General features: G+C 40.3%; 1 pseudogene; it reads right to left on the bottom strand.

Moving 5' to 3' along the window:
- Positions 1-1,557: 1,557 nt before the first annotated feature.
- LOC147458177 (uncharacterized) lies at positions 1,558-25,445 on the bottom strand (annotated as a pseudogene).
- Positions 25,446-25,578: the final 133 nt, after the last annotated feature.

The raw sequence follows: 25,578 nt of genomic DNA on the forward strand, positions 1-25,578 counted from the left end.
GCTCGGTGTGGGCTGTTCTTGATGAGGTACAAATAAAAGAGAAAGACAACAACAAGGAAAGAAGGTGGCATCCTGTCCGGTGACAAACTAGCTACCAAAATGAGGGAGCCCATACAAAAGGTAAATATAAGTTTGTTAAAGGGGGTGTTATAGTGTCGATAGTACCGATAGCCGTAAGCATTTCAATAGCTTTTTTTTTGGGTGGGAGGGGGGGGGGGGGGGGGGGGGGGGGGTGAGTCAGGATTTGCGTTTTAATGGGATTTCGAGCCCTAGAAAGTGCAAGCTGCTTTGTATGGGCAAAGCGTCCATAGCAAATGGAGGGCAGAAAGACAGCTAGAACGTTGAGTAAGGTAGATCAAACCGTCGTTCTCTAGGCTCACTGGGATCCCCAAGCAAGATTCTTCCAAGTAAAAAATGAGAAGCATGAGAAGAACAACTTCATGGGAGGTGAGTATACGAGAGGTAAGCAACCCATGTGATATAGGCTGCGTGGTTTTCTCGACAAACTCCTCTTCTGGCCTTCCATAGTACGGCTTTGTCTGGGTGGGAAGATAGACCAGGCTCCTTGAGCCCACCATATTGTGAAAAAGGGCGAGTTCTTGTAGTATTGGGTGCCCCAATACCTTCCTTTGAAATCCAATGAGGTTAGTGGACGGGGGTGTCTGGTGAACTTAATGAGATGGCACCCGTCTGACTAGTCAAGCTAGCCCCATTTAGGCCAGAGTAGAGGATCCGTTTTAGGAGGGGCTTGGGGCACTTGTCTCCCCACTTTTCCATAAAAAAGGACCAGAAGGACCCAGATTGGTAGGCCTCCCATGTATTGGGTGACTTAGTCTAGCCCATGAGGCCCGCATAGATGCCAGTGTGGCACGCCACCATGTCAATCTCCTCCAAGGTAAGCTCACTGGGGAGAACTAGATGGTCAATTACCCGTCAAATGACCCTCTTAATGTTGCATCTTAGGTTGGCTAGGGTGGCTACACCAAAGCCGTTCTTTGGCACGAGTCGCAAGTAACTGGGAAGCTCTACATATGAGGTGTTGCACGGGGCATCTACGGTTGAAATATGGGCTATCTTTTGGGCTAAATAAGCAAAAGAGTAGGTAATATGTGCTGGTTATAGCCTTGGTCTCCTCATTGAGAAGATTAACGAGCTCTTTGTATCAAGAGGGGGTGGCAGCCAACCTCGATAACCCAGAGCCCAAGTGGCCCGATAAAGCCTTAAGACAGGCCGGCCAAGGTAGTACTAGGCAATAAGGGTGGCAGCCCATAACCTGTTTGCACGGAGGCCTTCTCCTCCTAGAAATAGAGCCCCCCCACATGTTCCTTTAGGCCCTCTCTTACCTTGATGTGAGACAGTGCCCAATGAACCATCTGGTACTCCATCCATATCCCCTTCCTGCAATAGGCCTCCCCAAGCTCCGAGTACTGCTTTAAGAATTCCAAGGTCCTCTCCACTTTGGGGCGGGTTATTTGATCCAGAGGCTCGCCCTTGTTCACTCCCATGACCGATTCTTCTTCCAAGATTGCCTCCCCCCCCCCCCCCACCCCCCCAACGCTAGTTGGATAGAAGGCACCCTCCCGTTTTAGGCTCATCATCCTTTCCCTCCACGTATTCCCGACTGGATAAACTATCACCAGTATCGACACCGTCCACACCTTCAACATGGTCGACCGTCTCAAAGCCTCCTTGTTCCCATCCTTCCTTGTCCTCCTTAAACCCAGGCAGAGGATCAATTTTCATCCGGTACCGCATCAAACCAGTTATTTTGTTCTTCCTTATGGGTTCCCCATAACCGAGCCTTAGCCCTTGCACTACTCTCCCTTTAGATCTCCTCCTAATAACAACGTCGCGATATCCCTGCGATCATATAATTTCATCTAACACATCCAAAAATTGGTTAAATGGGATCGGTTCTATCCCATTCGCATCTACATAGAGGATATAATCCTCGTAGAGAGACCCAAGGATTGGCACCTTCTTTGCTCCTAGTGGGATTTTGGCCCCCAGGTCATACCTCACTTTTATTGTTACCCACTCTATCAGCCCTGAAAAGTCTGTCCCCCCTCCGGTTAACTCGTTAAGGGCTTTTTCACTGTGATCTATCGGACGAAATTCACAAGGCCTAGGTAACTAGCCCGTTGGCACCCCCTTGAGCATTTCAATAAGAAAGGGATTGCGACATGTCACCATTTTGGGTGTCTATATAAAGAGAAAGCGTCTCCTCCCCCTGCTAGATCGGTCCATGTTGTCGAGAAATTTGCGGTCTTGCCAGAAAAGCACCGGGCTTTTGGCTGTGAGAGTTTGTGAGAGAACTCCAAGAAACTATATGAAGGAGTTAAACCATAGATGCCATGAAGTATAGGGTTTGGAAGGAAGTGTAACCGAAGAAGCCTCACTCTTTCTCTCTTGCACTCACACACACAAAGAAAGAACACAAAAGAGAATATCAAAACAACACAAAGATGAAAACATCAAGGCTATGGTCATATTGTATCATGGGTAATATGAAAAGGTTATTAGATGAGTTAATGGAATTCAGTCTATGCCGACCAAATAGGCTACAAATCGTTCTTTGGAATTGTAGTTTTGTGCTTACCATAATATATATATTTTGTCTAGTGATTGAGATTAATTGTGTGTACAAATCCTCTTGTTCATAGCAAGATAACTACACTTATGTGGTCTATAAGAGGTAGTATGATGGAAACTGGTGAAAGAAGTATTTCATTGAGCCTTTCTGGGCCAAAGAGAAACACAATACGTTGTTGAAAGTTTATTTTACGGCTAATCCATACGTTAATTCTAATAGATCGCACAAAGTGGAAGCGATAAAAATTCTCATAATGTGGATTATTCATATAGGCTAACTCTAGTATGTGCAAAATGTAGATATGAGAGAAGAGAAGAAAAGAGAATTTCCCTCCCAAGCCCTATTCTTGCATGTAGGCAATAAGGATACTGCGGGGAGAGATGTACCTGTAGCAAGGAGAACCTAGAATTTGTAGACAGAATGAATTTATAAGAGTGAGAGAGATAGGTTTGGTGAGAGAGGGAAATGAGATTAGAGATATATGTGGGGTTAGAGGTGAAAAAGAAAACAACAAGAAATCAACAAAATATCAAAGTAAAACACATCTTACTTGACAAACTTTTTGGGAGTTGTTCACCATTATGATGGAGAGAGAAGAAGAGGATAGACTTCAAGTCTTGATTGATATACCAAGTTCAAGTCCTTCTTTGATTAGAGATTATCTTCCAAGGATAGCTTACAAGAATGGCTAGTCTTCCTCTAGGAGTAAGTGTAGGCTTAGGCTTATGTTTATGGCTAAGTATAATTAGGCATTACTAATCTCACTCCCTCATGAATTCCTCTCATCAATGGCTTAAATGGTTTTCAAGGAAGAAGAGGATCCCTTTTATATATGAAGGAAACCCCCAAGGGTTTACACAAGAAGAGAGAGCCAGTGTGAACAGAAACTGGAAAAGTTAACCGTGGCTCCAAATAAAAAAGTAAAAATATGAGCAAAAACTTTAGCTTATAAGCTATGACTCCCATTTTATATACATTTTTCAATTCGGATTGGAACCTTTTGTAAAAAAATCATCAAAATAGGGTACAGTTTTGGCAGCAAAAGTCTTCTTGTGGTCCCCTTAGCCTAGACTTTTATTTAATTCCAATGGACACCTCATGCCATATGAAAGCATAAAATTGCTCCTTGACAAATTTTTGTAATCATGCTTGCAATAATGCATTAAAATAGGTGTATCTTTGAAAATCATGACACCTAATGTCCCACTAGGATATGATTCCTTCCTAGTAGCTATTAAAAAGAAATATAAGAAATATATGAAAATCCATAGAATATATATTATATTGAAAGTTACCCTAGATATAGGATCTAGCTAAGGTGTGAGATGATAATGAGATAGTATAAATAAAGAACCAATGCTTTTTGCCCCAAGTTAAAGAGGCGGAGCTATTAACGCTTTACCCATAGTATTTTTTGACGATAAAGTAAGAATAGGTTACCCTTGAGATACATAACAGGATGAGATAGAAAGATTGTTATTATACTTAGATATGCATATGTACATTATAAGAAATATAATTATGTATCTAAAAAGTTTCAAGATAAATCTTGTAACATGCGCTCACACTATGTATGTGTCACAGCAAGACATCCACCCCCTCTAAACTTGCACATCCTCCGGTATGTGCCACATTCTCTCGTTGTAAGATTAGCCCTCTTGTACATCTTCCTTTCTTTCTTCTTCATTGGATGGTTCCAAAGCTTTTGCTTCACTTTGATCTTCACATGTGTTTTGCTCTTCCTCCTCATCAACATCTTCTGGATCATTGTCTCCTCTTCTCTTAAACATTTTGATCCTTTTTCCTGCAATGGGAATCTTTACTTCTATACCATCTAGTTCAGACAAGCTGTAAGTAGCATTTTCATGCACATGCTTTACAACATACGGTCCAAACCATCTTTTTGAGAACTTACGCATGACTGTGTGTTGGTTATCAAGGCTACTATCATATACTAAAACCCAGTCACCTTTGTCAATTGGTTTGCTCCTGAGTGGATGTCGCTTCTCAAAGTAGTCCTTGTTTTTCAACCTTTCATTTTTGATTCGTTCTTTTGCAGCCTCAATGTCTTCAGGTCTTCTCTCTAATTGCCTTATGCGCAATGCAAGGAGATCTTCCCAACTAAGCCCCTCTTGCCAAGGTAGTACATTCCATGTGGGAATTGTATCTTCAATCGGCATCACTGGCTTTTGACCATGCATTAGCTTTGCAGGCATGTATCCAGTTACTGAGCTATGTGTTGTACAATCATCCCATAAAGCATATGGTAATAGTTTTGGCCACTCACCAACTCTTCCTTCGCAAGCCTTGGCCAAAGCTTTGATGATAGGAGGATGCCCTCTTTCACTCTTTCCATTGCCTTCAGGGTTGTAAGTTGTAGTAAGAGAAATCTTGATTCCTAATCTGGAAAAGAACTCCTTTGCTTCCTCGGCATCGTGTTCACCTCTATCTACAGTGATCTTTCCAACACAACCATAACGACAAATCACCTCATCAAAAAGGAATTTGCACACAGCTTCTGTGGTTTTAGCTCTTAATGCTCTTCCTTCAACCTGGTTAGTTAGGTCCTCTCATGCAAGAACCAAATACCTCATCTTCCAGAGTCCTAAAGGCATTTTGACTAGATCCACAACCCATTTATAGTGCATGGCTAGTGGATATGTAGGGTGCAATCCATCACGATGTCGGACATTTGAATACATTTTACAAGTTACACATGACTCTACAAATTGAGATACATCTTTATACATACCCTTCCACCAGTATTTTTCTTTCAACTTGGAGAAGGTTTCCCACACACCCCTATGTCTAGTCCATAGACTCTCATGAAACTCTTGCATGAGCTTTACTTGAGTCTCTTTTTTACATATAACCCTTTGTGGTGTAGCACCCTTTTGTTTACGATGCTTCCACAAGTAACCATCCCTCAAAAAGTACCCATATGCTTTCCTACGTATCCTCCTAAATTCTTGTTCAGACCAATCATCCTATTTTGCTAGAGTACTCAAATAGCTTCCAATAAGAAGTCAATCACCTTCATAAAGATTTTTCAAGAACAATTCAAGTGGATTAGTCATGGAAACATTGTTACCTTTGACATGAGAGATAGAATAGAACTTTGTGCCCACATCATCTCCCTTATCAATCATTTGTGACTCATCTTCATACCTTGCCCTTGATAGCATATATGCTACTGTATTGTCTTTACCTGCAATATGCTTAAACTCGGGATTTAAGGACTTAATGTAGGCAAAATCCACCGCAACATAGCAATGTCTAGCGTTGAGCAGCTTGTAATTATCCCAAGAAGTGGTAGAAAATCTGTTTCTACAACCACACATGCACCAATTAGGTACTCTTTCCCATTTTTCAAGGCTGTAACCATACCCCATAACTCTCTCTTTATATGTGGATAGTTTTTTTGGCGAGAACTTAGTGCCTTTGCTCCAAATCTTACCACATACTTGTGTCCTTCTTCGTCATCTTGCTTTATTGCCCATCCAATCCCTGTAAACTGGTGTCTACTGTCACAATTATTGGCCTTTGACACTAATAGTCTACCTTTCTCAAAGTTGGTGATGATGCAGTTCATAAAGAGGATCAGCTACATGTACATAATGTGGAATCCAAATAACATAAAAGACACATGCTTTCAAAAACCTTCTAACCTCAGTGATGCTAGTGCATGTTTCTTTCATTCTTTGGATGGCATCTACCTTTGTTGGACAAGGTTTCCTACCATATGGCCCGCACATGTGCCCCACAATGAGCACTTCATTGACACCAAACATAGACTTTTTCCCTGAAAATGTAAGATTCACTTCCTCTAGCCTAGATAGAATTTTATCACAATCATTTATGTGATTTACCACAAACCTGCAACATCCCCTAAGATCCAAAGCTTCATATTTCTCACTTTCTTCACATCCTTTGATAGGAAAATCATCAATGAAAGGCATTGTGATTTGAGGAATAAAGTCACGTAAGACCTTATTCATCCCATTCATCATATGTGAAACCAAGTTGGTTGCTCCCTGCAGCAAGGTACACATCCTTCCAAACCCAAAGGTGTTCTCATGGTTGTCAAGTCAGTCTCACAAGTTGAAAATTGATCATACCCTGAGTAGAGATCCCCATTGAGTAGATTGGCCTCCCTGCAAACACCTCTGCAAACTCATCCACAATTGGACCTATACCTACATTTCTAATTGTCACCTTGTTCACTGGTTGCATATCTTGGGTGAAGCGTAGAGAACCATTCTTCTTTGGAACTGTGAACCACCTGTTTGAGTATGGAGCACAAGAAGGCTCCAAAATTCCAATTTTGATCTTCTTATTCAGTAGCTCTAGTAGCTTTGGCAAATGTGTCTTTGGAACTGGAATAGGCCACAGATTTCAAGGCACATGAGGTATTGTGAAAATTACCATAGGAGCTATAATAGAAGGATCAACACATCCTATCTCAAGTGGCTCAAATGCAAAAGCCTTACCATGCTTTGAAAGCATTTCTTTGAATCACTTTGTCTCCTCCTATGTTAGAAACTCCTCGCAACCAATCTGCAACTCTTGAAAAGATTATTTTGTGAAGGTGTGCTCGATCTTTTTAGGATTCCTTAAACTTGGTTGCAAAGAAGATTGCTCAATCTTTTCCCTATTGTTGGGTGGTAAGGGTGAAGCTACTAGTTTCACCTTCTTTGCTACACTCATGTATTTAGTTTCAATATGGACTTCTGGGCCAAGTTTTTGATCTTCTTTGAAGGCTTCTATGACTTGATACATTTCCATAGAGCATACTTCCACAACACTATTTTCAAGATGCAAACTAGACTCCATTATAGCATCAAGCTCACCTATAGTATCTACAAAAGAAACTTGCTCACACAAACCCAAAACATTTTCAATAGGCTCTAGCAACCCACTCTCTTTCATGCCTATTTGTACATTATTTACATATTGCCTCTCACATCTCTTCAAATCTTCAACTTTTATAAAACATATTTATCCATTGCTTGTTACCAAGGATCCCGTTGAGAAATTTTCACCTATTTTTGGATCCGACGAGACCCTTTTTCTTTTTGTACCATTGCAATCCCGCTTTACAATGGTACTTGCCCAAAACCCATCATTTCCCTATGATCATGTAACTCTTTTCTCACCTTTGGTAGAGGATGTTCTCTGAGGTTGTCATGATTTCTTTCATGGTTTACACAAACTGTGAGAAATTGGACAGCACGTTTACCATCTTTGCTACATATCCTAGCATATGTAGCATCATTTTGTTGGCATTTTGTAATATACGCATGCACTGACAAGGAGTCCACTGGATCATTCCATCCTGTTTCTACACGTATGCAATCACCTGCTTCATGTAGAATCTCTTTTGTAAGCTTTCCCTTTTTAGCTAATTGCATGACATTTGGCCAAATTTGACCATGATGGTCACTCACCTCTTCATCACTAAGATGCTCAATTTTTACTCGATAAGTAGCTACCTCAATTAAAGAGGTGGCATGGTTAGTTGCCATATCTTCAACTAAGGTTTGCATTCCCCCCTTCCCAAAGTTAGTTCTCAAGGGTAGACATGTCTCTCTTAAGTGGATTTTACCATCCTTAGAAAAGACAACATCTTTTGTCAAAGCATCACTGAAACTATCACAATCCCTTGTCACATGGTCTGTACTATCACACCAAATACATCTATTAACAAACCCTTCTTTGGGCTGTTGTCTTTGCCTAGGAAGTGGCCCTGATGGTTGGCCTTTTTCTTCAAGCTTTGCAAGCTTTACCTTCAAGTCACGCATTCCCTTCACAAGCTCATCTAGCATAGACTCATGAAACTTAGGAGCTATAAAAGTAGGCTTTACCATTTTGTCAGAAGTTGAGGTGGAAGGACTTGTAGTGCTTACTACAATCTTGTCCCTTCTTCTTTGTCGTTTGGAAAGCAGTGAGATAGCACCTTCAACTTCATTCCGGTTGGTCTTTAGTCCTTTCAGCATCTTTATCTTCAAGAAGAAGCTCCAAATTTTCTTGAAACTATTTACCTGTAGCTTGTAAGAAAAGATATGTCTTCTCTGCATCTAGTGTGGCCCTTTCTGTCCTAGTGACTTGTACATAGTGCCCCTCAAATTCCCTAAGTAGCTCTATTATTGATAGTCTTGCTTTGGCTTGACTAGCCATTCTAAGAATGTCCTTTTGGTCACTCTCTCAGAGTACTCCATGAAATATTCCTCCTTCAAAGCTACTTTGAGTTCTTCCCAGTTTCTCCCATGCCCATCTTTAATTCCCCTAACATATTCCCTAATTTTTGGAGCAACAACTAGCTCAAAGCTTTGAATCATATCACCTTATGAAATGCGATGTAGCTCCATCTCCTTCACATACTCGCATAAGTACTTGGTTACATCGTTGCCATTAAAATGATCCACTCTATTGACGACTGCTTGTATGGCCTTGGTTGTTGAAATCTCCCTTCTTTCAGTGGCATGTCGTTGTTGCATGAACATTGCGAATGCTTGAAGCATTTGCATTGTTGCTGTATGCATACCCTATTGCTCAACATGATCACCCATACCTACCCAAAAACTCTCACCCTGGCAGATTTACGTCGGGTTCACAAAAAACAAGTCGAGAAATTTGCGGTCTTGCCAGAAAAGCACCGAGCTTTTGGCTGTGAGAGTTTGTGAGAAAATATAAGAAATGTATAAAAAATACATAGAATATATATATATATTGGAAGTTACTCTAGATATAGGATCTAGTTACGTGTGAGATGATAATGAGTTAGTAGAACTAAAGAACCAATGCTTGTTGCCCCAAGTTAAAGAGGCGGAGCTATTGACACTTTTCCCATAGTATTTTCTGACAGTAAAGTAAGAATAGGTTACCCTTGAGATAAATAATAGGATTAGATAGAAAGATTATTATTATACTTAGATATACATATGTATATTATAGGAAATATAATTATACATCTAAAAGTTGCAAGATAGATCTTGTAGCATGCGTTCACACTATGTACGTGTCACTGCACGACAACGTCGGGCCACCTCCAGTTGGTCGTAAATAAGGAGTGGGTGTGGGCTTAACCCAACATAGTGGGCCTCCCTTTAGCTTCTATTGTTATCCTCTTGTTGGAGAGAAAACTTTTTGATATACTGGCGGTCACATTACTCGATTATCGAGTAACATCTTGAAAGAGCAGCAAGTTCTTTCCTTTTAAGAGTGTCAGCTCAAATCGATTGGCTATCCGTCTCACGTCCAGGCTCTCTCACCTTTCCCCTATAGGATGTACTCCTAGATCTCCATTAGGGTCGACTTCTCCGTGGCCCTGGGCCCCCATAGAAAGAGACTGAACTGCTCCCAGGTATCTAATGTAAAGACTAGCCTCAGGAAGGCTCTCAACAAGTTTAGCTTTAGGACGTCTCCATCCATCAGGGTCAGGAGGAAGATTTTCTAAATAGGGGTCATTGGTGTACACGAGAGAGAGAGAGAGAGAGAGAGAGAGAGAGAGAGAGAGAGAGAGAGAGAGAGAGAGAGAGAGAGCTTGATTTTCCAACTTGGGCGCTTGAAAGAGACAGCAAAGAATCCAATTTCCCACAAGCTAGTCTCTTTTATCCCCTGAGAGTTTATCCCTTCCCCCACTTGTCAAAAGCCCAAAATTGGGTGCTAGTGTATGAATCAATCATATGAAAGGACCTAAGTGGAAACTTTGTGCATTCTTGTACACTTGTACATCAATCCATACTTGAAACACTCGCCCTCCCTTAGAATCTTCTTAGCAAGTGTACACACACACACACACACACACACACACACACACACATATGTCGCTTTCATATGTGGCTTATTGTCTGAGAATGAATACTTGTTGTCTTTTAAACTCTTTTTTGTATAAGTATAAGTCTAAAAACAACAACACACACACACACACTTGCTAACTTCATTGGTGCTACATTGGACATGTGGTCTAGCCAAGCTTAGTAAGGAAGGAATGATTTAACCTTAGACTATAGCTTTTCTTCATCAATTATTGAAAAACATAAACTTACCCTTTACTTTAATTATCTTGGGTGCACGACCTTTGCACAAACCTTGGTGGCTTTATGAAGCTGACACGGGCTACAACCTACCTACTACTTTAGGAATTGCTAGATTAGAACAACTTTGGTAAAAAAGTAAAACTCACCCTTGGGCTTTAAAACTTCACCTCCTACACAAAACCTTAGGATAGTGCTTTGGAGGTACCATCAAGCTGCTTCCAAAACCTACTAAATTTAGACCTACTACATTTAGACATACTACATTTAAACTATCTATGAAAAGTTCTAAATTTACTCTAAGGATTTCCAAACTTCTTACTTGAATTTTGAAGATTTATTTTAATTACTTGATCTTAGCACAATTAATTTCTATTTTTAGGACTCCTATCATTGCTTTATGTAACCTCCTTTGTCATGTACCTTTGATAAAGGTTGTTGGGGTAAGCCTTTAGCTTACACTCAATACATGGCCAACCCTAAACCCAAGAAAACTAAGTATACACCCTTTTGTGCATGAATGCATCTACTACACAAATTACCCTAACACATGCTTCTTTATAGTCACATTCTATTTGGTATAGCACATGCTATTTGACCTTTTACCACATGTGATCAATATCACTTTCCAAGATTTAATGCCACCTTTCTTTTTTGAGCCTATACAAGTCATTGTGCTCATTCTCAACATGAATGGTTTGTTGTATGATCCTCCATAGCTACAACTCTCCCTTTCAATTAGTATCAGAGCCATCACCATGTTGGCATGAGCATAAACCCTAATCTCTATATATTCTCTATGCTAGATTGAACATCACTATATGCTTAATTGCTAATCATAATTTCCTCTTAGACTCATTAGGAATAATAATACCTATACTCGTTGATGTAATCAAGGTTTGGGCATGTTCTTGGTGATTCCAATGAGCCACTACCCTCACTTGGTGTTATCACTAGTGCATGGTGTGCTGAGGATTAGTTTTTTCTATCTTTGGACTTATCGCATTGTACATAAGCCCTAATATTGAAACTTTGGATTCTTAGTGCACTCTGCACTAAAAGCCCATTTTGCATCAACATCAGCATCACAATCTCCTTTTGCAGAAGACTCAACAATAGCTGCTTAGCCTCGTTTGCCTTTGATTTTGGAGATTGCTCGATCAAGTGATTGTTAGCTTTGCAATAATAGCAACGCATCTTCTTTTTGCCCTTTTCACTAATAATTCCCAGAGGAGGTGCTACCAACAAAATCATTAGGAACAAATGATTTGCCACTTTCTCAAGAACCATGAGAAATGGCTACATTGCTATTACCACCTTTTCTTTGGGCATCAATACAAGCCTATTCAACTGCATGCTATTTAGCCTTGTTCTTTGAGAAACAATAAAAGCATGTTCAATTGCATGGTGTTTAATAAAAGTTTGGTAATAATTTGGCAAAGCATCAAGAACAGTCTGCACAAGAGAACTGTTAGAAATGACTTCACCTGTAGAAATGAGTTGCTCATTAATAGGCTTGATACCAGAAAGGAAAGTTTCCATGTAATATTCATCATGCATAATCTTTGACTCTAGCTCTTTACGCAAAAATACAATTTTAGCCTCAATGCGACTTGCATAAAGACCATCAAAAATATCCTAAGCCTGTTTGTTGAGCAAATGTGAGGAGTAATAGTGCACTTCATAGATAATGTAATCAATGCATGAGATTGCACATCTCTAACATCCCAATGAGCTTGCTCAGTTGTAGGCAAAACAGCTCTAGCAACAAGGTTTACATTATCCTCTAGTTGGATGCATCCACCTTGCATCTTAAAAAGGATAATTCTTTAATCTGGCAAGATATCATCAGACGGCCTTACCACTTCTTAAAACCTTGTTGTCATATCGTACAATTGCCACTTGCTACAAGATATATTCTTGAACTTCAAGCTCGGGTGGTTCTTCAATTGTTGGCTCTTTGGGTGGCTCGTTGTTATAAGGTTTGACATGAAGGGCATTGTGAATGAGCCAAATGATTTGGTTCTTCAAGGCTAGACTTTGTAGAGTATTTAAGACCAGATGGTGATGTCCACTCTTGGTTGGGTGAAAAAGGTACATGGATCGCAATCCATGCTGGGTAGGATTTGGGATTGTCATTAAGTACACATGTTCCTATATCCCATCCTAGTACACTAGTGAAATTTTTTCAAGTTTGTACATGTTTTTTCTATGTTTACTTCAAGTCTCAGTTTATGACCATGTTTTTCCGACTTTGACCATATATATGAGTTCTAGACCCCTTTTTGATCAATTCCTTTTGTTGGTTTCTGATGTTTCCTTGACTTCTGTTGATTTGTATGTGAGGATCACCTTGCTATCCCTTTGTCTATTAATTTTCAATGCTCTCTGATTGCATGTAGAGTTGGAGATCCAGCTGAGCAAATTATGGAACCTTCAAAGCACTTTTAGCAAGATTTCACAAACTTTGAAATTTGAATGTTTCTCTTTGTCAGTTTGGTTTCTCACACATCTGCTTTGAACTTCAAAAGAAACACTTATGGACTATCCTAACATCAATTTCCCTGTATTTCTCTTGTATAGAACCATTGGTTTGTAAATTTGAACTCTGTCAAAATTTTCTTGAGGAAGATCCATGTTCTGGGGTCAAATGCTACCAGACTTGGTGGGTTTGCTTTTGACACATATTCTAAGCCATTTGACATAGAATTTTGGGCTTATGATCATTCTATCACATGTTAGACCTAAAATGACGATTTGTAGACTGAAATTGCTAAAACTTTTGATTCTTAGTAATTTAGTGTCCCATTTTGTACCCAATTTGCATGGCATGCTCCTCTTTGCTACCTCTAACTATAGGCTGAGTTTTTTGTTGAATATGGGGTACATGGATCACGATCCATGTTGGAGCATGATTTGAAAATCCATATAGCACAATGTTTTTATAGGTGAATGGGAAGTGCACTGCCCACTTTTCCTTGAATTTAGGGTGTCTCAATCTTTTGCAATTGTGATTAGTTGGGTTGATTCTACCACATATCAGGAGTCTTCTGGTGAAACGTTTTGTGGTTTTGACATGTGTAGTTGCCCCAAATTGGTTCTAAAAGTTTGCAAATTTTCCATCTTTGCTTTAATCTTTTCTGCTCATTTGATGTTTTTGGTACAGCGTAGCACATGCATAATTGTTCTTGCAAGATTAATGATCATACCTGACAAACCTGGTGCAGTACAAGATGCTATGATGGTCGTAGCAAGCAGAAGTGCGTCAGAGAAGTCTAGGTTTCTCAACTTCTCTTCCTCTCTCGAAGCAAATGAGTTTGAAATGCCCAATTCTGACTATATGTCCCTAACCTACCCAGAAGGCCTTGTGCATAGTTACCTTGATTGCTCATATTTTTTGTCAAACCACCTGTGGTTCAAACGGTTCATCATTTGGACATTCGATTGCCAAATGGCTTTTAATCTGCAGTTTTGATCCCTCACGGGTTGGCTTTCCACATTTTCCATGTTCGAAGCCCCTGTTTTGTAGATTTGACGTTTGCTCTCAGAATTGAATTTCGACTGTCCTAGCTCAACTTATTAGTTTTTAAAAGCTTTTTTCACTTAAAATTAAAAGAAAATTACCTATAATAATATTTATTCAGCAAAAATTTGCCAAAATGATTATTCTCACTCATATATACATGATCCTAATGTAGCATCCTACTTCTAATGAGTTTTTCAATATGGCTCGGTAATATGCCTAAAAAAGCTCATGAAAAGACAAACAATGTGTTACTCCCCCTTCTCATTCTGAGTCATCCCGGACGAAGATACTACATGGTGCATGGGCTCAAATTATGTGTTCTATGGAAGGCCATGTAATGTGGCCCTATTGTGCAAATTGAAGAGATGCATGGGGTAACGAGATGATGTGAAAAATGTGGGTCGTGAACGGTCTGTTCAGTGTCTTTTGTTGGTGAGATTGCTTTAAAACTACTATGCCTGAACAAAAGAATTTGGATAAAACGTTGTCAAGAAGTGTGCAGTGCGACCAGGAAAGCACCTGGCCTCTGACTGTGAGGATTCGTAGCAAATTCAAGCAAGGCATTGATGATTTGAAACCAAAAACACACTAAAAAAGAAAAAAACTCCAGCCATGAAAGCTCCACTTTGAAAAAGAACCGATACTAACTCAAACATCTTGTGTGTGTGAAGATTAGGTGTATCCTCGCTCCCAATTGCACAGATGCAGTGCTCATTTGACCTGTTAAAAACCCTAAATTGACGCTTCGATTCCTCGTTGTGACCATTTTATGGAAGTTTTCGTACTTCATTGGATAAGCCCAAGTAGTTATTTAAGGAGGGAGAACCCTAATTAGAGGCCTCACAACGTCAAACATGTAGTAGAAGCAGCACGGGACTGCACTAGCACCCTATATGGGGATGGTTGTATCTCCTTGCTTATATGCCCAAATGAGCTCATTATTGGCTCTAAAACTTCCTCTCTACTTAGGCAACAATGACACCGTTGTTGATGTGGAATTTTGAGTTATTTTTAGCTATTTTGAGCTATTTTTAGGCTATTTTTAACTATTTTAAAGCCATTTTTAGCCCAAAAATGGCCCTCTTTGTTTGTATAAAACCCAAACGAGCTGGGGAATATCCCTAATTTTTTGGAAAAATCCCATTAGACTCCTTTTGAATAACTTGATTCTTTTCCCTGTGATGGGAATCTTCATTTTTGTCCCATCTAATTCATGCAAGGTATAAGTTGCATTCCCATGTACATGTTGAACGACATAAGGACCAAACCATCTCTGAAATCTTTCTTATTGTTGAATGTTGGTTGTCAAGGCTGCTGTCATACACCAACACCCAATCACCTTCCTCAATAGCTTTAGGTCTGAGCCTATGCCTCTTATCAAATTTGTCTTTATTCTTTAACCTTGCATCTTTCAATCGTGCTACTGCATTCTCAATATCTTGAGGCCTTCTTTCTAACTGTTGTATGTGCAAAGCAAGAAGGTCTTCCCTACTCATTCCATATTCCCAAGGTAATACATTCCATGTGGGCATTACATCCTCAATTGGCATTATAGGTTTCTGACCATACATCAACTCAAAAGGCATATAACCAGTAATTGAGCTGTGAGTTGTACGATCAGCCCATAAAGCATAAGGCAATAACCTAGACCACTCTCCCATTTTACCTTTGCTAACCTTAGCCAAAGCTTTAATGATAGGAGGATGCCCACACTCTGATTCACCATTTCCCTCAGGATTATATGCAGTAGTGAGAGCAAGTTTAATGCCCAACCTAGAGAAAAACTCCCTTGCTTTGTCAACATCCAACTCACCCCTATCCGATGTTATTTTCCCAACCCAACCATAACAGCTAATTATATAATCCAAGAGGAATGTACATATCCCTTCTGTGCTTTTCGTTCTTAGAGCACGACGTTCAACTTGGTTGGTTAAGTCTTCTCGTGCAAGCACTATGTATCTCATTTGCCATAAGCCCAGTGGCATTGTAACCAGATCTACTACCCACTTATAGTGCATGGCCGATGGGTAAGTAGGGTGCAACCCATGACGATGACGTACATTTGAATACATTTGACAGGTTTCACAAGACTCCACAAAGTGAGATACATCTTTATACATACCTTTCCACCAATACCTCTCTTTCTATGTTAGTAAAGGTTGCTCATACGCCTCTATGTCCAGCATAAAGACTCTCATGAAACTTTTTCATAAGCTCATTTTGAGCACCCTTATCATTCACAACACTCAAGGGCATTCCATTTCTTTGTTTGGATGCTTCCATAAGTACCCATCTTTCAAAAAGTATCCATAGGTCTTTCTCCGTGTTCTTTTGAACTTTTGATCATTCTACACTTCTCGCCTTGTCAAAGTGCTCAGATAGCATCCAATGAGCAACCAGTCACCTTGATATAGGTCCTTTGTAAATGACTCAAGTGTATTTTACAGGTAAACATGATCACCCTTGGCATGAGAGATACTATAGAATTGTGTGTATACATCGTCGCCCTCAACAACCATGTCTTCTTCATTTTCATACCTTGCTCTTGAAAGCATATCTGCAACAACTGGATTATCTTTCCCTACAATATGCTTAAATTCTAGATTCAAGGACTTTATGTAGGAAATCCATCTCAACATAGCTAGTCGGGAGTTGAGCAGCTTGTGATCATTCATAGAAGGGGTAGACAAGCAATCTCCACAATTACATTTGCTCCAATCAAATACTTTGTCACATTTCAATGTTGTGACTACTTTCAATAACTCTCTTTTTACCTATGGATAGTTGCGTGACGAGCACTGAGGACTTTTGCTCCAAATCTCACCACATAGCTTGCCATCATCATCATCTTGCCCAATTGCCCATCCAATTACCGTGGGGCTAGTATCCACTGTCACATTTAAATGTCTTCCACATTTATAGTTTTATTTCCTCAAAGTTGAAGACATAGGCAACAACTTATTTTATTTTCTCATGGCATGGGTATGCATTTCTTCCCATTGAAACTTTTGATTCTTTCTCAAAAGCTGATACAAAGGTTCTGCCACACACGCATAATGTGGAATCCAGATAACATAGAACACACATGCACCCAAGAACCTTCAAACCTCACTTACATTAATACATGTCACTTTCATTCTTTGAATTACATAATCTTTGTAGGACAAGGCCTTCTACCATATGGCACGTATGGCCCATAATAAGAACTTCGCTCACACCAAACACTGACTTTTTCCCAGACAAGGTAAGGTTCACTTCTTCCAATCTTGACAAGATCTCATCACAATCATCGATATGATTTGCCATAGGCTTGTGTCACCCCCTTGAATCCAGATCCATACCTATATCACTTACATCACATCCTTTAATTGGTACATCATCAAGAAGGGGCATTGTAGTTTGCGGTATAAATCACGTAGGACTTTGTTCATACCATTTATCATACGTGCAACTGAATTAGTTGCTCCCTAAGGTAAGGTGCACATCATTACTAGACCCCAAGGTGTCCTCATGGTAGTCGTCCCTGCTTTCCATTGCTAGTTGGAACTTGATCATACCCTGAGTACAAATCCCCCATAGAATATATTGCCCTTCTTGCAAATGCCTCTGCAAATCCATCTACAACTGGCTTTGTACCCACATTTATAATTGTAACCTTTTTGACAGGTTGCATATCCTGGATAAAGCGTAAAGAACCATTTTTCTTCAAAACTGTGAACCACCTGTTTGAATATGGAGCACAAGAAGGCTCCAGAATACCCATCTTGATCTTTTCATTAAGCAACTCAATGAGTTTTGGCAAATGGGTCTTTGGAACTGGAATAGGCCTCAAGTTCCAATGTACATGAGGGATAGTGAAGATCATCATAGGAGCAACAATGAATGGATTAACACACCCTATCTCATGCGGCTCAAATGCAAAAGCATTTCCATGTTTGACAAGCATTTCTTCAAAGCATGCTCTTTCAACATCTATCAAATTGTCCTTGCAACCAATCTTTAACTCCTTCAAATTATATGTGTGAACTTATGTCCAATCTTTCTCGACTCACGAAGAATAGGTTGCAAAGCAGTTTGATCCATTTTATCCGTATAGTCTTTTGGTAGAGGTAATGCCATTGGTTTCACTTTCTTTGCCACATACTTTGTACTTGGTCTCCACTCGTACATCAACACCTTGAGCATTTCTAAAATCCTCAATGACTTTGTACATTTCTATTGAGCATACTTTCACGACCTCACTTCCTATATGCAAATTACAATCCACTAAAGACTCTAAGTCTTGCATAGTATCCACAAACTAACATGCATCAAACACACTTGCAATGCACTCACCATCTTCTAGCAAACCATTCATCTTCAAACCTCTTTGTACACTATTTACATGTTGTCGTTCACCCAGCTTTAAGTCCTCACACCTTGTAAAAACAATAGATCCATAGTCTGTTAATCCTACAAAACCTATGGAAAATGTTTTCTTTGCATATACATCATGCAAGAACTTTTCTCTTCTTGTACCACTGCAATCCCGCTCTACAATGGTACATGGACAAAACCCCTCATATCTATGTAGTCCTTGAATTCTTTGTTTGTCTTTGGCAAGGATTGCTCTCTAAGACTTTCACGGTTCCTTTCATGGTCCACACAAACAGTAAGGAACTGTACTGCACGCTTCCCATCCTTGCTCCTTATTCTTGCATAAGCTGACCCATCATCCATCACCTTGGTTTCCATGCGAGTAGTAGTGATGTATGGCTGCCCAAGGATAAGAGGGTATGTAGACATCTCATGTACAAAGAGATTCTGATCATCTTTCACATCCGATATAGTCACCTTTACATTTGGACAAGCTCCGTACAGCTCCGCGGATGATTTGTTTTCTGCACAAATCATCCATCCATGATTTATATCAATTGGGCATTTTCCTTTTTGATAAAGGCTCTTTGACATGAGGTTAATTTCTAACCCATGATCTATCAACACAATGTATGGCTCTTCTAAGTCTGCCATTTTTACCAGGGTCTCAGTAGTTGCTCTTGCCCAATGATTCTTCAAGTAGTAGCTCTTGTGAGTGGTCTTGACTTATTCTTCATCATCCAAGAAGTGAACATGTTTTACTCCTCCCCTAGACATGTACCATCCAACAAGATTTTCTTCCCCTTGCTCGCCATAGACCAGTACACCATGTGCATTTAAAGTCTCTTCTTCACCTTGTACATGGATAGATTCAGTAAGAGATTGTCACTTCCTCTTTATGATATCGATTATTTCTTTGTGGAATTCCGGCTTTGCTATACCAAGGACCTCACCCAAGGTAAATTCCACCTTATCATTTAGAATCCTCTCTTCCAAAACCTTTTTGAGATTGGTTGTTGGAATTAGGGTTGCAGAGAAACGCACACAGCTTGGAGAAGATGTAGGAAGCTCAAGGTACACAATAGAAAGTGCGTTACTTAGTGTGCAATGGAAAGATAGGTAGCCCTAGAGTGATGGGCGTATATACAATGCATGGGGGAAAAAACCTCCTAAAAAGGGAAATAATGCCCCAGCAATCCTAGTGTGTTCACACACATCACTACCACATGTATATGGTAACAAATTCCCCCTGGAGTGATGCGGTGAAGGAGAGCTAGCACATGAGTAAAGGGAAGTGCCATGCCCTGAGGACATGATCAGTCCACAAAGGGGAGTAAGCCTAAAGCTTTGCAGAAAGCTTTGAGCTTCTTACGGTCAATGCCTTTGTGAAAAGATCTGCAAGGTTGTACTGTGTTGGCACATAAGCCAAGTTGATCTCTCCTGCTGAGAGCCTCTTTGTGACATAGTGGTAATGCACCTCAATGTTCTTTGTGCGAGCATGAAAAATTGGGTTCCTTGCAATTGCCAATGCGCTCCGACTGTCATTGTAGATAGTGTTAGCAGTGTCCTGTCCAACACCCAAATCAGATATAAGGCGTCTGAGCCGTACACACTCAATCGTAGTTGTGAAGGCTGCCCTGTACTTAGCTTCACAACTCAAAGTGGCCACAGTAGGTTGCTTCTTGCTCAACCATGATATACATGAACTGCCAAGCATGAAACGAAAACCACTTGTGGACACTTGCGTGTCAAAACAACCAGCCCAATATCTGAGTCCAAAAAAGCATGTAAGTCTAGCGGCAGTGATCCTTCCTTGGGACAGAACAAGCCAAGATGTAAAGTGCCACTAAGGTAGCAAAAAATCCTCTTGATAGCCTACCAATGCTTAGACCCTGGGCTATGCATGAATATGCTGACCTGTGAGACTGCAAACTGAATATCCGGCCTCGTGTTGCATACATAAATGAGGCAGCCAACAACAGTTTGGTAAAGAGTGACATCAACAGGATCACCAGCATCATGTAGACTTAACTTCAAACCTGTTTCCATGGGAGTGGAAATACGTTTGCAATCCTCAAGTCCAAACTTAGCACTGTTTCTATGTAACTTTTCTGACACAAAGCAATACCGCCATCACACTGCTTAAACTCTATGCCCAAATAATGATGCAACAGTCCCAAATCTTTCACCTTGAAAGTAGCATTCAAATCAGTCTTAAATTCAGCAATATGTTTCTCATTTGGTCTAGTGATCAGCAAATCATCTACATAAAGAACCACAATGAGAAGTACATCACCCTCACGCTTTACATACAATGTGCTTTCTGTTGGACTGTTATACAAAAGTCTTGTTTGACCAAATGAGTGTCAGCTTTCATACCAAGCACGAGGAGATTGCTTTAACGCATACAAAGCCTTGTTACATTTGCATACTTTGTCCTCTTGTCCTTTCTTGACAAAACCGCATGGCTGCGTTACATAAACTTCCTCAAATATGTCACCATTCAAGAAAGCAGTAACAATGTCTGATTGATGTACATCCCAACCAAAATGAGCTGCCAATGCATATAGAAAATGCATAGTAGTCATACAACAAGTGGGAGCAAAAGTCTCTTTATAATCTATGCCTTTTTGTTGTGCATAACCCTTTGCAACAAGTCGAGCCTTATAGCGATTGATCTCACCATCCGCCTTGCGTTTCAACTTGTAAACCCACTTCGTGACAATGGCCTTTTTGCCAGGAGGCAAATCACGTAAAGTCCATGTGTCATTTTCTATTAGTGAATCATATTTTGATTGCATGGCAGGAATCCAATTTTTTGAATTTTGTCCTTCATCAAAAGAAAAAAGCTCCTCAACATCATGTAAGCTAGACACAGCCAAAGCATAACAATTTGATGCATAAGATGCATGGCAAGAGCCTGAACGAGTACGACTAGATAAAGGTGCATCCAATTTACTATCCCTCAATGTATGCACCAGCCATTTGGCATACCTCTAGCCGACTCATTTTCAGTAATGTCTCTATGTAACACTTTCAGAAACCCCCATGGGCTGTACATTTGCCTCATTGGAACTTACATTTGTATTTCCACCACTGAAAAGAGGCAACAAAGTATCATAAATGTCTTGTGAGCTTACATTACTATCTCTAGTACATGACAGCAAGGGCTGAACTGAATCTTCCACAAACACTACATCGTGTGAAACTAGAATACGCTTTGTTTGTGGATGATACAACCTGTAACCTTTGCTTTCAGCACTATAACCAACAAAAATACATTTGACAGCCTTATTATCCAATTTATGCGTTGTGTTTGTGGCACCAAAGCATATGCCAAACAGCCAAAAACACGCATGTGCTCAATAGAAGGCTTTCTATCATACCATGCTTCATATGGAGTAATAGACTGCAAAGCTTTTGTAGGACACATGTTTAATACATAAGTGGCACACATTATGGCCTCAAGCCAAAAAGAATGAGGTAAAGCTTGACTTTTTACCATACATCATGCCATTTTAGTAAGTGACCTATTTTTCCTCTCGACAACACCATTTTGATGAGGTGTATAAGGCACTGTACATTGGTGTTTTATCCCACGACTAGCCAGAAATGCATTAAATTGATGACACATATACTCCCCCCCTCGATCGGAACGGAAGGTGCCCATAGTACATTTCAAGACATTTTCAGCCATAGCTAGAAATTGTTTGAAGCACATAAAAACTTCGGACTTCGCTTTAAGTGGAAATACCCATGCATGCCTGGAGTAATCATCAATAAAAGTCACGAAGTAAAGGTAATTGCGCAAGGACAGAGTTTGCATGGGCCCACAAACATCACTATGCAAAGCTACAACCTGCATATGGCCCGAACTGAACCATCCTTTGGAAACTTCGAACATTGCATCTTACCCAAAATACAACCTTCACAAACATGTTTGACAGGTGCTTCAAGAGGCAGCAAAGAAGCAACCATATCAGATTTCTGCAAATGCAGCAAACTGGCAAAATTCAGATGACCAAAACGTGCATGCCAAAGTTTTGCATCTGAAATAGCCCTTGAATCTGCAACTACATTTGCAAACTTTTATCCACACTTGTCATACAAAGTGAGCTTATACAACCCACGACACAAAAGCCCAGATACAACAATTTCATCACCAAAACTGAGATCATGAACTGTACATCTGTCATACACAAATTTGACTACAAGTCCAAGTCTAGCAAGTGCAGATACAGACAAAAGAGTTTTCTTGATTCCAGGTACATAAAGTGCATCAACAAGTGTGAAAGAACTGCCATTTGCAGCAATAAGCACAATCTTTCCAAATCCATGAACCGGATAAGAGGCATTGTTGGCACAAGTGACTAAATTCCCATGAGGGACATACTTGAGAGATGTGAACAATTCACGATGTGAGGTAATGTGCTTTGTAGCACCACTATCGAAATACCACACATGTGAATTTGTAGCAACTGACATGCATGCATCATGGACAGCAGGATTGTAAGTGCACTCTGCACTAAAGGCCCATTCTACATCAACATCAGCATCATAGTCTCCTTTCACAGAAGACTCGACAATGGCTACATTTGCAGTGGAACCACCCTCTTTCTTCTTAGCCTCTTTTGCCTTCCACTTAGGAAACTACTTGATCAAGTGATCATTAGCTTTACAATAATGGCAACACATCTTCTTTTTGCCCTTATCACCAAAATTGCCAGACGAACTGCTGCCAGTAGAAGCATTGGGAATAGAAGTTTTGCCACTCGTAGCAGAACCATAAGAAGTGATTCCTTTGCTGTTATCACCCTTTGTTTGAGAAGCAATAAAAGCCTGTTCAACTACATGCTATCTAGTCCTGTTTTTTTTTTTAAGTGACTCTTGCAACAGCAATGTGCATAATGCATCAAACTTGACAACTTCTAGATTTCCTTGGGTCATAAGTCTCCAAGTACTAGCAAAAGTCTGGTAAGAATCTGGTAAGGCATCAAGAGCAACTTGCACAAGGGAACTGTCCAAAATGACTTCACCTACAAAAATAAGTTGCTCATTGATATCCTGACGCAAGCAAGGAAAGTGTCTCATCTTCCTCATGCATAATCTTTGACTCCAGCTCTTTACGCAGCAAAGCAATTTTAGCCTCATTGCGGCTTGCATAAAGACCTGCTAGAATATCCCAAGCATGTTTTGTAGATTTTGCTGAACGGATGTGAGGAACAATGGTGCGCTTCACAGACAACACAATCAATGCATGAGCCTATGCATCCTTTGTATCCTAACGAGCTTGTTCTATTGTAGGCAAAACAACTCTAATAGCAGCAATCCTTGCAGCAAGACCTACAACATCCTCAACGTCGCCTACATCCTCAGAACCAGGACGTACATCAATGCCCTGCACAATATTCCAGGCCCTTTGACACATTAACGTGTTGCATCATATAAGCCCACATAGGGTAATTGTCCCCATCCAACCTGTCCTCAGCAACAAACATCTTGAACACATATGTGTTGTTGTTAGTTATGGTAAGTGCTACACCTGATGTGAAAACTGCCCGAAAAGAGGAGAAATGGAGCGGGAACAACACGTTCTATATAGCACAAACTGCAGAAGATTGTAAGGCACTTGTTATGCAGAAAATGGCACTGACAAAAATTTTTCATAAAATGAAGAAAATGCCTGTGCAGGCCTGCCTATAGTGGAAACGGAGGCCAAAATGAGCCCGAATCAAAAATCTGAGCAGACTAAGCTCTACGAGCTTATCCAAAATATTTGTTGACCTACGAGCGCTTGCCAAACCTCATTGTAATCAAAGAAAGTGAGCATGCGTGTGCTGGAGCAGCTGGCGACTAAGCCCGGGAGGACGCAACCTGCTCTGATACCAATTGTTGGAATTAGGGTTGCAGAGAAATGCACACATCTTGGAGAAAACGAAGGAAGCTCAAGGCACACAATAGAGAGTGTGTTACTTAGTGTGCAAGTGCAATGGAAAGATAGGTAGCCCTAGAGTGATGGGCGTATATACAATGCACGGGGGGAAAAAACCTCCTAAAGAGGGAAAAAATGCCCCGGCGGTCCTAGTGTGTTCACACACATCACTACCACATGTATATGGTAACATTGGTTTCCGCCTCTATGTCAAATTGGAGTTTGTAGGCCGGACCCTTTTCTTTAGATTTTGCTGCATCCTTCTTCTTTTCTTTAGAGGCTTCCTACATCGGCACTTCAAGGACAGACTTCTATTGCAAGGAAGGTGATCTAGGAGGCACTGTGTCATTTCTACCTCCACTCCTTGTAGCCCGTTTTGAAGGCCCTTCATCCCCATTCTCACGCCTACGTTTCTCTTTGACAATGGCCTCATTGGCTTGACACTTGGCAATGTATGCATGCACTGACAAAGAGTCCAAAGGGTCATTCCAACCTGTTTCTAGCCAAATGCAGTCTTTAGCTTTATGTAAAACCTCTATAGTCATTTTAACCTTCATAGCAGATTCTATAGCGCATGGCCATAGCTCTCCAATACCATTAGATGCTTCTCCTCCCTAACCTTGAATCTTTTTTTCTTTATAGGATCCCATAGGCGTCTGCCTCAACCATTGAGATGGCATGGCTAGTAGCCATGTGCTCAACTAGCTTCTTCATTCCGTCTTTTCCAAAGTTTGTCCCTAAGAGCTTACCTATTTCACTTAAGTGAATTTTTTCATCTTTAAAAAAAACAAGCTCCTTTATCAAAGATTCTTTAAAGATTTTACAATCCCTCCTTGCATGGTCAGTACTATCACACCATAGACATCTAGTAAGCTTTAACTTGAGCTCTTGCATTCCCTTGACAATATCCTCTAGAATGGACTTGTTATTCTTCGGAACCACAATAACAGGCTTTATGGGACTCTCAGGAACGCTTGGGGATTGAGTAGGGTTAACTATCATCTTGTCTCTTAGTCGTTGTTGCTTAGATAGCAGTGAAATGGCGTCTTTGACCTCATTCCAATCGGTCTTTAAGCCGTGTTCAGCATCTTTTTCCTCAAGTAGTAACTCTAGCTTCTCTTGAATCTCTTTACCT

The sequence above is a fragment of the Adiantum capillus-veneris genome, chromosome 5 (assembly GCF_014529385.1).
Source record: "Adiantum capillus-veneris isolate H3 chromosome 5, ASM1452938v2, whole genome shotgun sequence".
Lineage (NCBI taxonomy): Eukaryota > Viridiplantae > Streptophyta > Polypodiopsida > Polypodiales > Pteridaceae > Adiantum > Adiantum capillus-veneris.